We start from the raw sequence: 12,638 nt of genomic DNA, 5'->3' as shown, positions 1-12,638 counted from the left end.
CTGCAAGGCCGAAAAAGTTCTCTCTAAAGGGCTTGTTCTTCGCATAAGGCACTCCCCGTAAACGTTTTGACACCAATTTACGCGATATATACACGAATTATCCAAGAATACTTTTCTCGGAAAAATGAAAAAATGCTAAGGCTATAGCCCAGGAAATAATTGATTCTGTGAGGCCAAAAAAGTTCTCTGTAAAGGGCTTGTTCTTTGCATAAGACACTCCCCGTACACGTTATGACACCAATTTACGCGATATATCCACGAATTATCCTAGAATAATTTTATCGGAAAAATGAAAAAATGCTAAGGCTATAGCCCAGGAAAATATTGATTCTGCGAGGCCAAAAAAGTTCTCTCTAAAGGGCTTGTTCTTCGCATAAGACACTCCCCGTACACGCTCTGACACCAATTTACGCGATATATAAACGAATTTGGCCAGAATAATTTTCTCGAAAAAATGAAAAAAATGCTAAGGCTATAGCCCAGGGAAATATTGATTCTGCAAGGCCGAGAAAGTTCTCTCTAAAGGGCTTGTTCTTCGCATAAGGCACTCCCCGTAAACGTTCTGACACCAATTTACGCGATATATACACGAATTATCCAAGAATACTTTTCTCGGAAAAATGAAAAAAATGCTAAGGCTATAGCTCAGGGAAATATTGATTCTGCAAGGCCGAAAAAGTTCTCTCTAAAGGGCTTGTTCTTCGCATAAGGCACTCCCCGTAAACGTTCTGACACCAATTTACGCGATATATACACGAATTATCCAAGAATACTTTTCTCGGAAAAATGAAAAAATGCTAAGGCTAGAAAATATTGCCCAGGAAAATATTGATTCTGCGAGGCCAAAAAAGTTCTCTCTAAAGGGCTTGTTCTTCGAATAAGACACTCCCCGTACACGTTCTGACACTAATTTACGCGATATATACACGAATTAGCCCAGAATAATTTTACCGGAAAAATGAAAATATGGTAAGCCTATAGCCCAGGGAAAGAGTGATTCTGCGAGGCCAAAAAAGTTCTCTGTAAAGGGCTTGTTCTTTGCATAAGACACTCCCCGTACACGTTATGACACCAATTTACGCGATATATCCACGAATTATCCTAGAATAATTTTATCGGAAAAATGAAAAAAACGCTAAGGCTATAGCCCAGGAAAATATTGATTCTGCGAGGCCAAAAAAGTTCTCTCTAAAGGGCTTGTTCTTCGCATAAGACACTCCCCGTACACCTTATGACACCAATTTACGCGATATATCCACGAATTATCCTAGAATAATTTTATCGGAAAAAAGAAATATAGGTAAGCCTATAGCCCAGGAAAATATTGATTCTGCGAGGCCAAAAAAGTTCTCTCTAAAGGGCTTGTTCTTCGCATAAGACACTCGTCGTACACGTTCTGACACTAATTTACGCGATATATACACGAATTAGCCCACAATAATTTTCTCGGAAAAAAGAAATATAGGTAAGCCTATAGCCCAGGAAAATATTGATCCTGCAAGGCCGAAAAAGTTCTCTCTAAAGGCTTGTTCTTCGCATAAGACACTCCCCGTACGCGTTCTGACACCAATTTACGCGATATATACACGAATTATCCAAGAATAGTTTTCTCGGAAAAATTAAAAAATGCTAAGGCTATAGCCCAGGGAAATATTGATCCTGCAAGGCCGAAAAAGTTCTCTCGAAAGGCTTGTTCTTCGCATAAGACACTCCCCGTACACGTTATGACACCAATTTACGCGATATATCCACGAATTATCCTAGAATAATTTTATCGGAAAAATGAAAAAATGCTAAGGCTATAGCCCAGGAAAATTTTGATTCTGCGAGGCCAAAAAAGTTCTCTCTAAAGGGCTTGTTCTTCGAATAAGACACTCCCCGTACACGTTCTGACACTAATTCACGCGATATATACACGAATTAGCCCAGAATAATTTTCTCGGAAAAATGAAAATATGGTAAGCCTATAGCCCAGGGAAATATTGATTCTGCGAGGCCAAAAAAGTTCTCTCTAAAGGGCTTGTTCTTCGCATAAGACACTCCCCGTACACGTTATGACACCAATTTACGCGATATATACACGAATTATCCAAGAATACTTTTCTCGGAAAAATGAAAAAATGGTAAGGCTATAGCCCAGGAAAATATTGATTCTGCGAAGCCAAAAAAGTTATCTCTAAAGGGCTTGTTCTTCGAATAAGACACTCCCCGTACACGTTCTGACACTAATTTACGCGATATATACACGAATTAGCCCAGAATAATTTTACCGGAAAAATGAAAATATGGTAAGCCTATAGCCCAGGGAAAGAGTGATTCTGCGAGGCCAAAAAAGTTCTCTGTAAAGGGCTTGTTCTTTGCATAAGACACTCCCCGTACACGTTATGACACCAATTTACGCGATATATCCACGAATTATCCTAGAATAATTTTATCGGAAAAATGAAAAAATGCTAAGGCTATAGCCCAGGAAAATATTGATTCTGCGAGGCCAAAAAAGTTCTCTCTAAAGGGCTTGTTCTTCGCATAAGACACTCCCCGTACACCTTATGACACCAATTTACGCGATATATCCACGAATTATCCTAGAATAATTTTATCGGAAAAATGAAAAAATGGTAAGGCTATAGCCCAGGAAAATACTGATTCTGCGAGGCCAAAAAAGTTCTCTCTAAAGGGCTTGTTCTTCGCATAAGACACTCCCCGTACACGCTCTGACACCAATTTACGCGATATATAAACGAATTTGGCCAGAATAATTTTCTCGGAAAAATGAAAAAAATGCTAAGGCCCAGGGAAATATTGATTCTGCAAGGCCGAAAAAGTTCTCTCTAAAGGGCTTGTTCTTCGCATAAGGCACTCCCCGTAAACGTTTTGACACCAATTTACGCGATATATACACGAATTATCCAAGAATACTTTTCTCGGAAAAATGAAAAAATGCTAAGGCTATAGCCCAGGAAATAATTGATTCTGTGAGGCCAAAAAAGTTCTCTGTAAAGGGCTTGTTCTTTGCATAAGACACTCCCCGTACACGTTATGACACCAATTTACGCGATATATCCACGAATTATCCTAGAATAATTTTATCGGAAAAATGAAAAAATGCTAAGGCTATAGCCCAGGAAAATATTGATTCTGCGAGGCCAAAAAAGTTCTCTCTAAAGGGCTTGTTCTTCGCATAAGACACTCCCCGTACACGCTCTGACACCAATTTACGCGATATATAAACGAATTTGGCCAGAATAATTTTCTCGAAAAAATGAAAAAAATGCTAAGGCTATAGCCCAGGGAAATATTGATTCTGCAAGGCCGAGAAAGTTCTCTCTAAAGGGCTTGTTCTTCGCATAAGGCACTCCCCGTAAACGTTCTGACACCAATTTACGCGATATATACACGAATTATCCAAGAATACTTTTCTCGGAAAAATGAAAAAAATGCTAAGGCTATAGCTCAGGGAAATATTGATTCTGCAAGGCCGAAAAAGTTCTCTCTAAAGGGCTTGTTCTTCGCATAAGGCACTCCCCGTAAACGTTCTGACACCAATTTACGCGATATATACACAAATTATCCAAGAATACTTTTCTCGGAAAAATGAAAAAATGCTAAGGCTAGAAAATATTGCCCAGGAAAATATTGATTCTGCGAGGCCAAAAAAGTTCTCTCTAAAGGGCTTGTTCTTCGAATAAGACACTCCCCGTACACGTTCTGACACTAATTTACGCGATATATACACGAATTAGCCCAGAATAATTTTACCGGAAAAATGAAAATATGGTAAGCCTATAGCCCAGGGAAAGAGTGATTCTGCGAGGCCAAAAAAGTTCTCTGTAAAGGGCTTGTTCTTTGCATAAGACACTCCCCGTACACGTTATGACACCAATTTACGCGATATATCCACGAATTATCCTAGAATAATTTTATCGGAAAAATGAAAAAAACGCTAAGGCTATAGCCCAGGAAAATATTGATTCTGCGAGGCCAAAAAAGTTCTCTCTAAAGGGCTTGTTCTTCGCATAAGACACTCCCCGTACACCTTATGACACCAATTTACGCGATATATCCACGAATTATCCTAGAATAATTTTATCGGAAAAAAGAAATATAGGTAAGCCTATAGCCCAGGAAAATATTGATTCTGCGAGGCCAAAAAAGTTCTCTCTAAAGGGCTTGTTCTTCGCATAAGACACTCGTCGTACACGTTCTGACACTAATTTACGCGATATATACACGAATTAGCCCACAATAATTTTCTCGGAAAAAAGAAATATAGGTAAGCCTATAGCCCAGGAAAATATTGATCCTGCAAGGCCGAAAAAGTTCTCTCTAAAGGCTTGTTCTTCGCATAAGACACTCCCCGTACGCGTTCTGACACCAATTTACGCGATATATACACGAATTATCCAAGAATAGTTTTCTCGGAAAAATTAAAAAATGCTAAGGCTATAGCCCAGGGAAATATTGATCCTGCAAGGCCGAAAAAGTTCTCTCGAAAGGCTTGTTCTTCGCATAAGACACTCCCCGTACACGTTCTGACACCAATTTACGTGATATATACGCGAATTAGGCCAGAATAATTTTCTCGGAAAAATGAAAATATTGTAAGCCTATAGCCCAGGGAAATATTAATTCTGCGAGGCCAAAATGTTCTCTCTAAAGGGCTTGTTCTTCGCATAAGACACTCCCCGTACACCTTATGACACCAATTTACGCGATATATCCACGAATTATCCTAGAATAATTTTATCGGAAAAATGAAAAAATGGTAAGGCTATAGCCCAGGAAAATATTAATTCTGCGAGGCCAAAAAAGTTCTCTCTAAAGGGCTTGTTCTTCGCATAAGACACTCCCCGTACACGTTGTGACACCAGTTTACGCGATATATAAACGAATTAGCACAGAAAATTTTTTTCGGAAAAATGAAAAAATGCTAAGGCTATATAAAGCCCAGGAAAATATTGATTCTGCGAGGCCAAAAAAGTTCTCTCTAAAGGGCTTGTTCTTCGCATAAGACACTCCCCGTACACGTTCGGACACTAATTTACGCGATATATACACGAATTAGCCCATAATAATTTTCTCGGAAAAAAATATTGGTAAGCCTATAGCCCAGGGAAATATTGATTCTGCGAGGCCAAAAAAGTTCTCTCTAAAGGGCTTGTTCTTCGCATAAGACACTCCCCGTACACGTTCTCACACCAATTTACGCGATATATACACGAATTAACCCAGAATAATTTTCTCGGAAAATTGAAAAATGGTAAGCCTGTAGCCCAGGGAAATAATTTTGGGAGGCCAAAAAAGTTCTCTCTATATATATCCACGAATTATCCAAGAATAATATTATAGGAAAAACGAAAAAATGCTAAGGCTATAGCCCAGGAAATAATTGATTCTGTGAGGCCAAAAAAGTTCTCTCTAAAGGGCTTGTTCTTCGCATAAGACACTCCCCGTACACGTTCTTACACCAATTTACGCGATATATAAACGAATTAGGCCAGAATAATTTTCTCGGAAAAAGGAAAAAAATGCCAAGGCTATAGCCCAGGGAAATATTGATTCTGCGAGGCCAAAAAAGCTCTCTCTAAAGGGCTTGTTCTTCGCATAAGACACTTCCCGTACACGTTCTGACACCAATTTACGCGATATATACACGCATTAGCCCAGAATAATTTTCTCGGAAAATTGAAAAAATGCTAAGGCTATAGCCCAGGAAAATATTGATTCTGCGAGGCCAAAAAACTTCTGTCTAAAGGGCTTGTTCTTCGCATAAGACACTCCCCGTACACGTTCTGACACCAATTTACGCGATATATACACGAATTAGGCCAGAATAATTTTCTCGGAAAAATGAAAAAATGCTAAGGCCCAGGAAAATATTGATTTTGCAAGGCCGAAAAAGTTCTCCAAAGAGCTTGTTCTTCGAATACGACGCTCCCCATACACGTTCTCACACGGGTTCACGCGAAATTTACACGAATTAGCCGCATAATATGCTGTTCTGCAAATTGTGCCAACTCTCCCGTACTCTTCGTAGAGCCTATGCCATATTCCCGCACTGACTTGTCTCCAGCCAGCTTCTTGCCTACCTGCCATTGAAGTCGCCCATCAGTATAGTGTATCTTGTTCCGAGTTTATCCATCGGCGATTCCTCGTCTTCATAGAAGTTTTCTACTTCCTGGTCATCATGACTTTATGTAGGGGTGCAGACCTGTACGACCTTCAATTTGTACCTCTTATTAAATTTCACAACAGGACCTTCCACGCTCCCGTTAATGGTATGGAATTCCTGTATGTGACCACCTATATCCTTATTAATCAGGAATCCTCTAAGCCCCGGTTACACAGTACGTGCCCGCTTTTTTGCACTGCATACGCTTCTTTTGTCCTCCTAACTTCACTCAGCCCTATTATACCCCATTTACTGCTCGCTAATTCCTCCAATAGCACTGCTAGGCTCGCCTCACTAGATAACGTTCTCGCGTTAAACGTTGCCAGGTTCAGATTCCAATGGCGGCCTGTCCGGACCCAGGGATTTTTAGCACCCTCTTGTGCGTCACAGGTTTACCGCCGCCCTGGTCATTTGCTTCGCAGCTCCTTGGGACGGAGTGTTGGATTCATATCGGAGGTTGTGGCCAAATACTGCACCAGAGCAGCCAATCCTGCTCTGGTGAGGGAGTGCGTTACAGGTTCTTGTCACCGGGATCAGGCCGCACTCCAGGCCTGTTATGCAATTTTATCGACACGCGGATATTTTTAATCCGTTGGAAAATTGCGCGGCATCGGGATTCGAACCACGGTCCTCGTTCACGCGATGCGGATGCGCTACCTCTACGCAACCACTGCATCTACGAGGAGTGATGCATAGGGTCGGAGAAATGCTTTGGAGCGAAGTGATTACACCTATCTGCACCGACATTTTATTTAGGCTGTATAACAGGCATACCTATTTTGTCTGAAAAGTTTATCCTTTCATTTCCGCTTATTCATCGCGTAAATTGGTGTGAGCACATGCTATAGAGTGGGCAGTGATGCATGCACTTAACAAGCCAATTTCAGAGAAACATTCGAGAAGGCTCCTCCGGCATTCTAACAGGCTTTAGGCGTTGCTTTCTTTTTCGGGAAGCTCAATAGGCGCATATTCTTTAATGATGTCATGAATTGATGTCGACACATGTATTAGTATGGGTAGTGATGTATCCGCCGAACCACCACATTCGAGAGAAGTGATTAGATATAGAGGTAAACAAAAGGGAAGGAGACAGGAAGGTTAACCAATGTAAGTACCGGCTTAGCTGCACGGAAATTGCAACAGGCTATAGGCTCATCGTTTTTAGGAAAGTCCATTGCAGATATCTGTTTATCGATAGCTTAAATAGGCGTCAGCACGTGCATCAGCATGGGAAGGGATGTATGCAATGAACAAGCCCTTTATAGAGAAGTCACTTGCATGGATGTCGTGGTGTTTCAGTGAACTATTGGTTTATCTTGTTATGGAAAGCCAATCTGGACATATCGTTTCATGCATTGCGGAAAACATCGTCGGCACGTGCATTTGTATTGGGAGTAATGTACGTGCTGAATCAGCCCTTTGAGAAGAAGTCTTTCCACCTGTCGTCGCCAAAATTTTCTTGGGGGACAGACTTACCTTCTTATTTCAGGAAAAACAATTTGCGCATGGCCGGTAATTAGTCGCGTAAATCTACGTAGGCACGAGCATTTTCATGATGAGTAATGTATGTACTAATCCCTTGCTTTTCAGAGCAGTCATTAGACCCTGGCATGCTGGCGTTTCATTGGGCTGAAGGCCTAAATTCTTTTCTGGAAATTCAATCTTCGCAATTAATTTTATTCACCATATAAGTCGAAGGCAACACGTGCGTTAAGATCGGCACTGATGCATGTGTTAAAGCAGCCCTTTTCAGAGAAACGATTAGAGCAGGCTGCGCCAACATTTCATTGTGCTATGGCGTTGGCTTTTTATTTAAGGGTGGGAGGGGGGTAAATCTGCACTTATCCTATTATTGATCGCGTAAATGTAACTCAACACGTCAATTAGGATGGGAAGTGATGTATGCGCTAAACCAGACTGTTAGGAGAAGTAACTGAACCTGACTTCACTGACACTCCATGGCAATATATGCGTCGCTTTTTTAAAGAAAACGAATCCGTGTATTTCAGTTTATTGAATGCGGAAGATTACCCTCAGTGCGTGCATTAGAACGGGCAGTGATGTAAGCGTTGAAGCAGCGCTTTTCAGAGATGTCATTAGGCCTGGCCGAGCTGTCGTTTCATTGGACTATAGTATTACAATTTTTTACGGAGAAGTCAATCTTTGCATACCGTTTTATTCATCGCGCAAGTCGCCGTCCGAACGTACATTAGGATGGGAAGTATTGTGCGCGCTAAACCAGTCATTTTCCGAGAACGTATTTGATGTGGCGTAATGACGTTTTATATGACTAAAACTAGAGGCTTTCAGTATAAAACAGCAAATTTTTTACTTATAAGTCACTCTTCGAATACCGTTGTATTCATCGCGTAAGTCGACGTAGAAAGGTGCATTAGGATGGGAAGTGATGTATGCGATAAGCCAGCCAGACCCGCCGCGGTTGCTCAGTGGCTATGGTGTTGGGCTGCTGAGCACGAAGTCGTGGGATCGAATCCCGGCCGCATTTTTGTGGGGGCGAGAACACCAGTCTACTTAGATTTAGGTGCACGTTAAGAACCCCAAGTGGTCGAAATTTCCGGAGTCCTCCACTACGGCGCGCCTCATAATCAGAAAGTGGTTTGGGCACGTTAAACCCCATAATTATTATTAAGCCAGCCGTCTTCAGCGAAGTCATTCGACCTGGCTGCGCCGACATTTCAGTGGACGTAGACTTACCTTTTCTTTCGGAAAAATCTGTCTCTGCGCGTGTTCTTTATTCCAGGGGTAAATAAACGTAAACAAGCGAATTAATAGGGGACGCGGCATAGGCGCCGAACCAGCGCTTTCAGAGAGAGAGAGAAAGGCAGGGAGGTTAGCCAAGGTCTTTTCAGAGATGGCATTGGACCTGGCGGCGCAGATAATCTAATTGGTTATAATGTAATGAGCAGGCCTTTATTGGGGATGGGGGTGAGTGAATCCATGCACATCTGTTTTTAATCACAGAAATCGGCGTCAGCAGGTGACTTAGTATGGGCAGTGATGCATGCTGTGGACCAGTGCTTTTCAGAGATTCCACTTCAGCCATATCAGAACAGCTTCTGAAGGGCACAAAACGTGATGAGCGCACTCGGTCAAGGAACCAGCTGGTTGAAAGATGCAGGTGTGCAGTGCTACCGTATGTCCATGATGTCTCCCATAGGCTAAAAGACTGGGCAACCTGCAGGAATCAGTTCTTTTCTCAGCCCCAGAAAAGCTGGCAAAGCTCTGTAAGCGTGTAAACAAGCCTAAATCGCGTCAGAGTTCTGTCGGGTACAGGAAAACGTTTTGCGATATGTGCAACGAATGTGGTTTACCATATTTCCCTGTTTTGAGGCAGTAAATACGTTGGACTGACAGGCAGGTGCCTAAATGATCGTTTAAGAGAGCAATATAACGTCCATAACACTGTTCAAGGCCACTTGGACATTCATTGCCGGTATTACCGCTGTATGTCCCTCTTTGAAGATACGGAAGTTCTAGTGGGACACAGCTCACCCGGTAAATTATTGAAGCTGATTTCACCAGAAAACTGGGTTGTGTGTGCGTTAGTGCCCCCTCTATCTCGCTGACCCCTAGTGAAGTCTTGTATTTTAACAGATAAAAATTGTGGTGTTTTTTTTTTTTTTTCAAGTGACCATGTTCTTAGTACAATGACTTGCTGCTAGAACACCCCTTGTGACTGCCTTTTATTTTCTGCGCATGACCCCTTTTGTGCATAAACGCACGATGTGGCAACGCAATAAAATATTGTTGGAAGTCAGCGCAGTGTATGTCATCTTTCGCAGTCCTTGTCCTTCACGCTGTACGTCATTTTTATACTGAACAGTGAATATTATTTCATTCAAAATTAGAAAAAATATAGTACACATCTGAGCTGCGAAAATGCAATTGATGCAGCAAATGGCGTTTAGCTTTCCAAAAGAAAAATGTTCACGGTTAACCACGAGGTGCAGGTACTCCATTCTCTGAGCATCTTGACCAATAAATGCAGCACATGGCATTGCTGGAATCTTGCATCCTGCATTAGCAAAATAAGATGAGAATCATGAGAGTTCAGTCTGTGCAATTACACATGTACACTGCGAAACATTTGATAAGACAACAAGCTCTTAAAGGTAACAAACTTAATCAATGTGACTGGGCACAATGCACAGCTCAGGCGACTGGGCAAGACAAGTGACAGGTAGGAGAAATTTCTATTTTGCAAAATTAGGAATTGCATTTACTGTGAACATTAAACCACTATGTCACTGTGAATACAACAAGGCACATACAGCAGCAAAAGCAAATAAATTTACAGTAGCCTTTTCACCATAAAATGTAAGAGTGAATAAAATTTTAAGACACTACCAATGACATCTCTCAACAACAGACATTTGTCCAAGAGTGTGTATGTGACCTTAATATAAAACTGACATTATGAAATCAGCAATATATCTCTGCATTACACTTTATAAGTACTGCAGCTGAGAACCTTACGGAATATGGCACATTAAGACTGAGATGCACAAGACATTAAAAAATGACTGTTTTTACACAACATTATTACAGTAGGAGACAGAGTAGTTTTACAGAGAGTGCACACAAAATGAAAATGAGGGAGCCCCCACTGGCACTTTCATTTACCCTGCAATACATGCATCCAGCCCAACAATCTCCAGCTCTCCAATGCAGTTTATTAGATCCTTTCTGTATCCTAAAACTTATTGTGTATTTTTTATTTACTAATTTAGTAAGAATTGGCATTTCGGCATACTTTTCTTGAAAATTTAGCACGTGTTGGTAAATGTTTTCCTTAGAGTACGGCCCCTTCTTTCAATGGCTTAGCTTGGCAATACGGTGACAAGTAGTATTCCCAAAGATCATAAGTTTAAGTAAACTTATGATCCTTCTTCATGCTCTAAATTTCTACTTCATGCTCTAAACCGTGATGCGCCTCCTAGGCAGTTTATGTTAATCTGCGAATACTTACATGATCCTTCTTTCTGTAGCCTCTCAACTAGAGCCTCAAATTTCTTGTCTCCTAAAAAAATTATCTTTACCGTCCAAAATATATTGCACGGTTACCCCTCACTTGGGGGGCGGGATTGTATATAGGTGTTCACATATTCAATGAACCTCAGAGCCACAACCATTTCTCATCCTGTGTTGCCACTACCCGCATGAGTCGCAATGGTTGTAAATTGGCTACCCGTCCTGTCCCACTTAAAAGTACATATTGCCACATGGAAAATGACCACAAGAATTCCATTTGATTGAATGAGTGCTCCTGTGCACGTTTTTTTTCTCGTCTTGTAATGGCTAGGTTCAACATGGTCAAGTTGTCTGAAAACTGTCTAGCCTCAACCAATACTTTCTGTAGTTTCAAAATTATGAAACATTCATTTTTTAAGACTTGTCCCAAATTAAGCATGATGCAAATGAGGAAAGGTTGTGCTTAGAGACAATGATAGGCCTGCTATATCCTACCAAACTGTGTGAAATTAAATATGCTTGCAATTTTCATGAGCAGCTAGCTCAGTACAAGAAATAGCCACATTGCATGCGGAAACGTTTTTTTAATGCCCCCGAGAGGTCCTGGTTTCTTGTAAGTTCTTTAAAGCCCTTGCAGTCTAGATTGCAATCCGGCGCATTTTGATTTTGATATTGTATTCAAAATAAAAACAGCTCAAATTTTAAGGCTTTGAGAATTATATGGAAATAAATTAAAGGTGGAAGAGTGTGATGCAATGAGCAAATAACAAGCTCATTACAGAGAGTAACCAAATATTCCTTTCCTGCAAATAAATTGGTAGCATGAAGGTCATACGAAATTAGCAGTGAATGCACAATAAAGAATATGATGCTGCAATGCCCCATTCTGTGAATATTCTTGCACAAAGAAAATCCTCATTATGAAAGGCCATCAAGCAAATGCAAGTGTATACTTTGCATCTGGAGTCATACCTGTAGTATGCACTGTACCATCGGCAATATTTACCACACACAACTGCACATGATATCAAGCTTAGGCGGTCAAAGAGCCTCAGAGTTTTAAATTATAACTTGACTTATTAAATTACACTGCACACCTATATCTACTTACAATGTTGTCTTCCCAACTGCTTTCAAGAAAACATCAATCATCTGTCTGAAGGCGAACGCAAGTGGCTTGCACTTGGGCACCAATGAAAATCACGCATTGTCTAAGGCTGGACATTATGAAACTGCTGCTATCATCTGCATGACCTGCGAAAAACGACGCTCTAAGTTCAAGATAAACAAATGCTATTAGAACAAAAGACAAGATCACTGGCAATGAGCGTCGTTTTCGTTTGCACGAGAAAAGCCACAAATATGGACTTTGTGATGCTTACTGAATAAGAAGCAAGCCTCCTTCCAGATGTTGCAGTCATGCATTAAGATTGTCACACGGCTGCATGTCTGTATGCTCTTAGGCTGCTGTCAC

Source organism: Dermacentor andersoni, chromosome 5, assembly GCF_023375885.2.
Source record: "Dermacentor andersoni chromosome 5, qqDerAnde1_hic_scaffold, whole genome shotgun sequence".
In the NCBI taxonomy this organism is placed as follows: Eukaryota; Metazoa; Arthropoda; class Arachnida; order Ixodida; family Ixodidae; genus Dermacentor; species Dermacentor andersoni.
The sequence above is the reverse complement of the archived record's forward strand: the minus strand, read 5'-3'. Positions refer to the sequence as shown.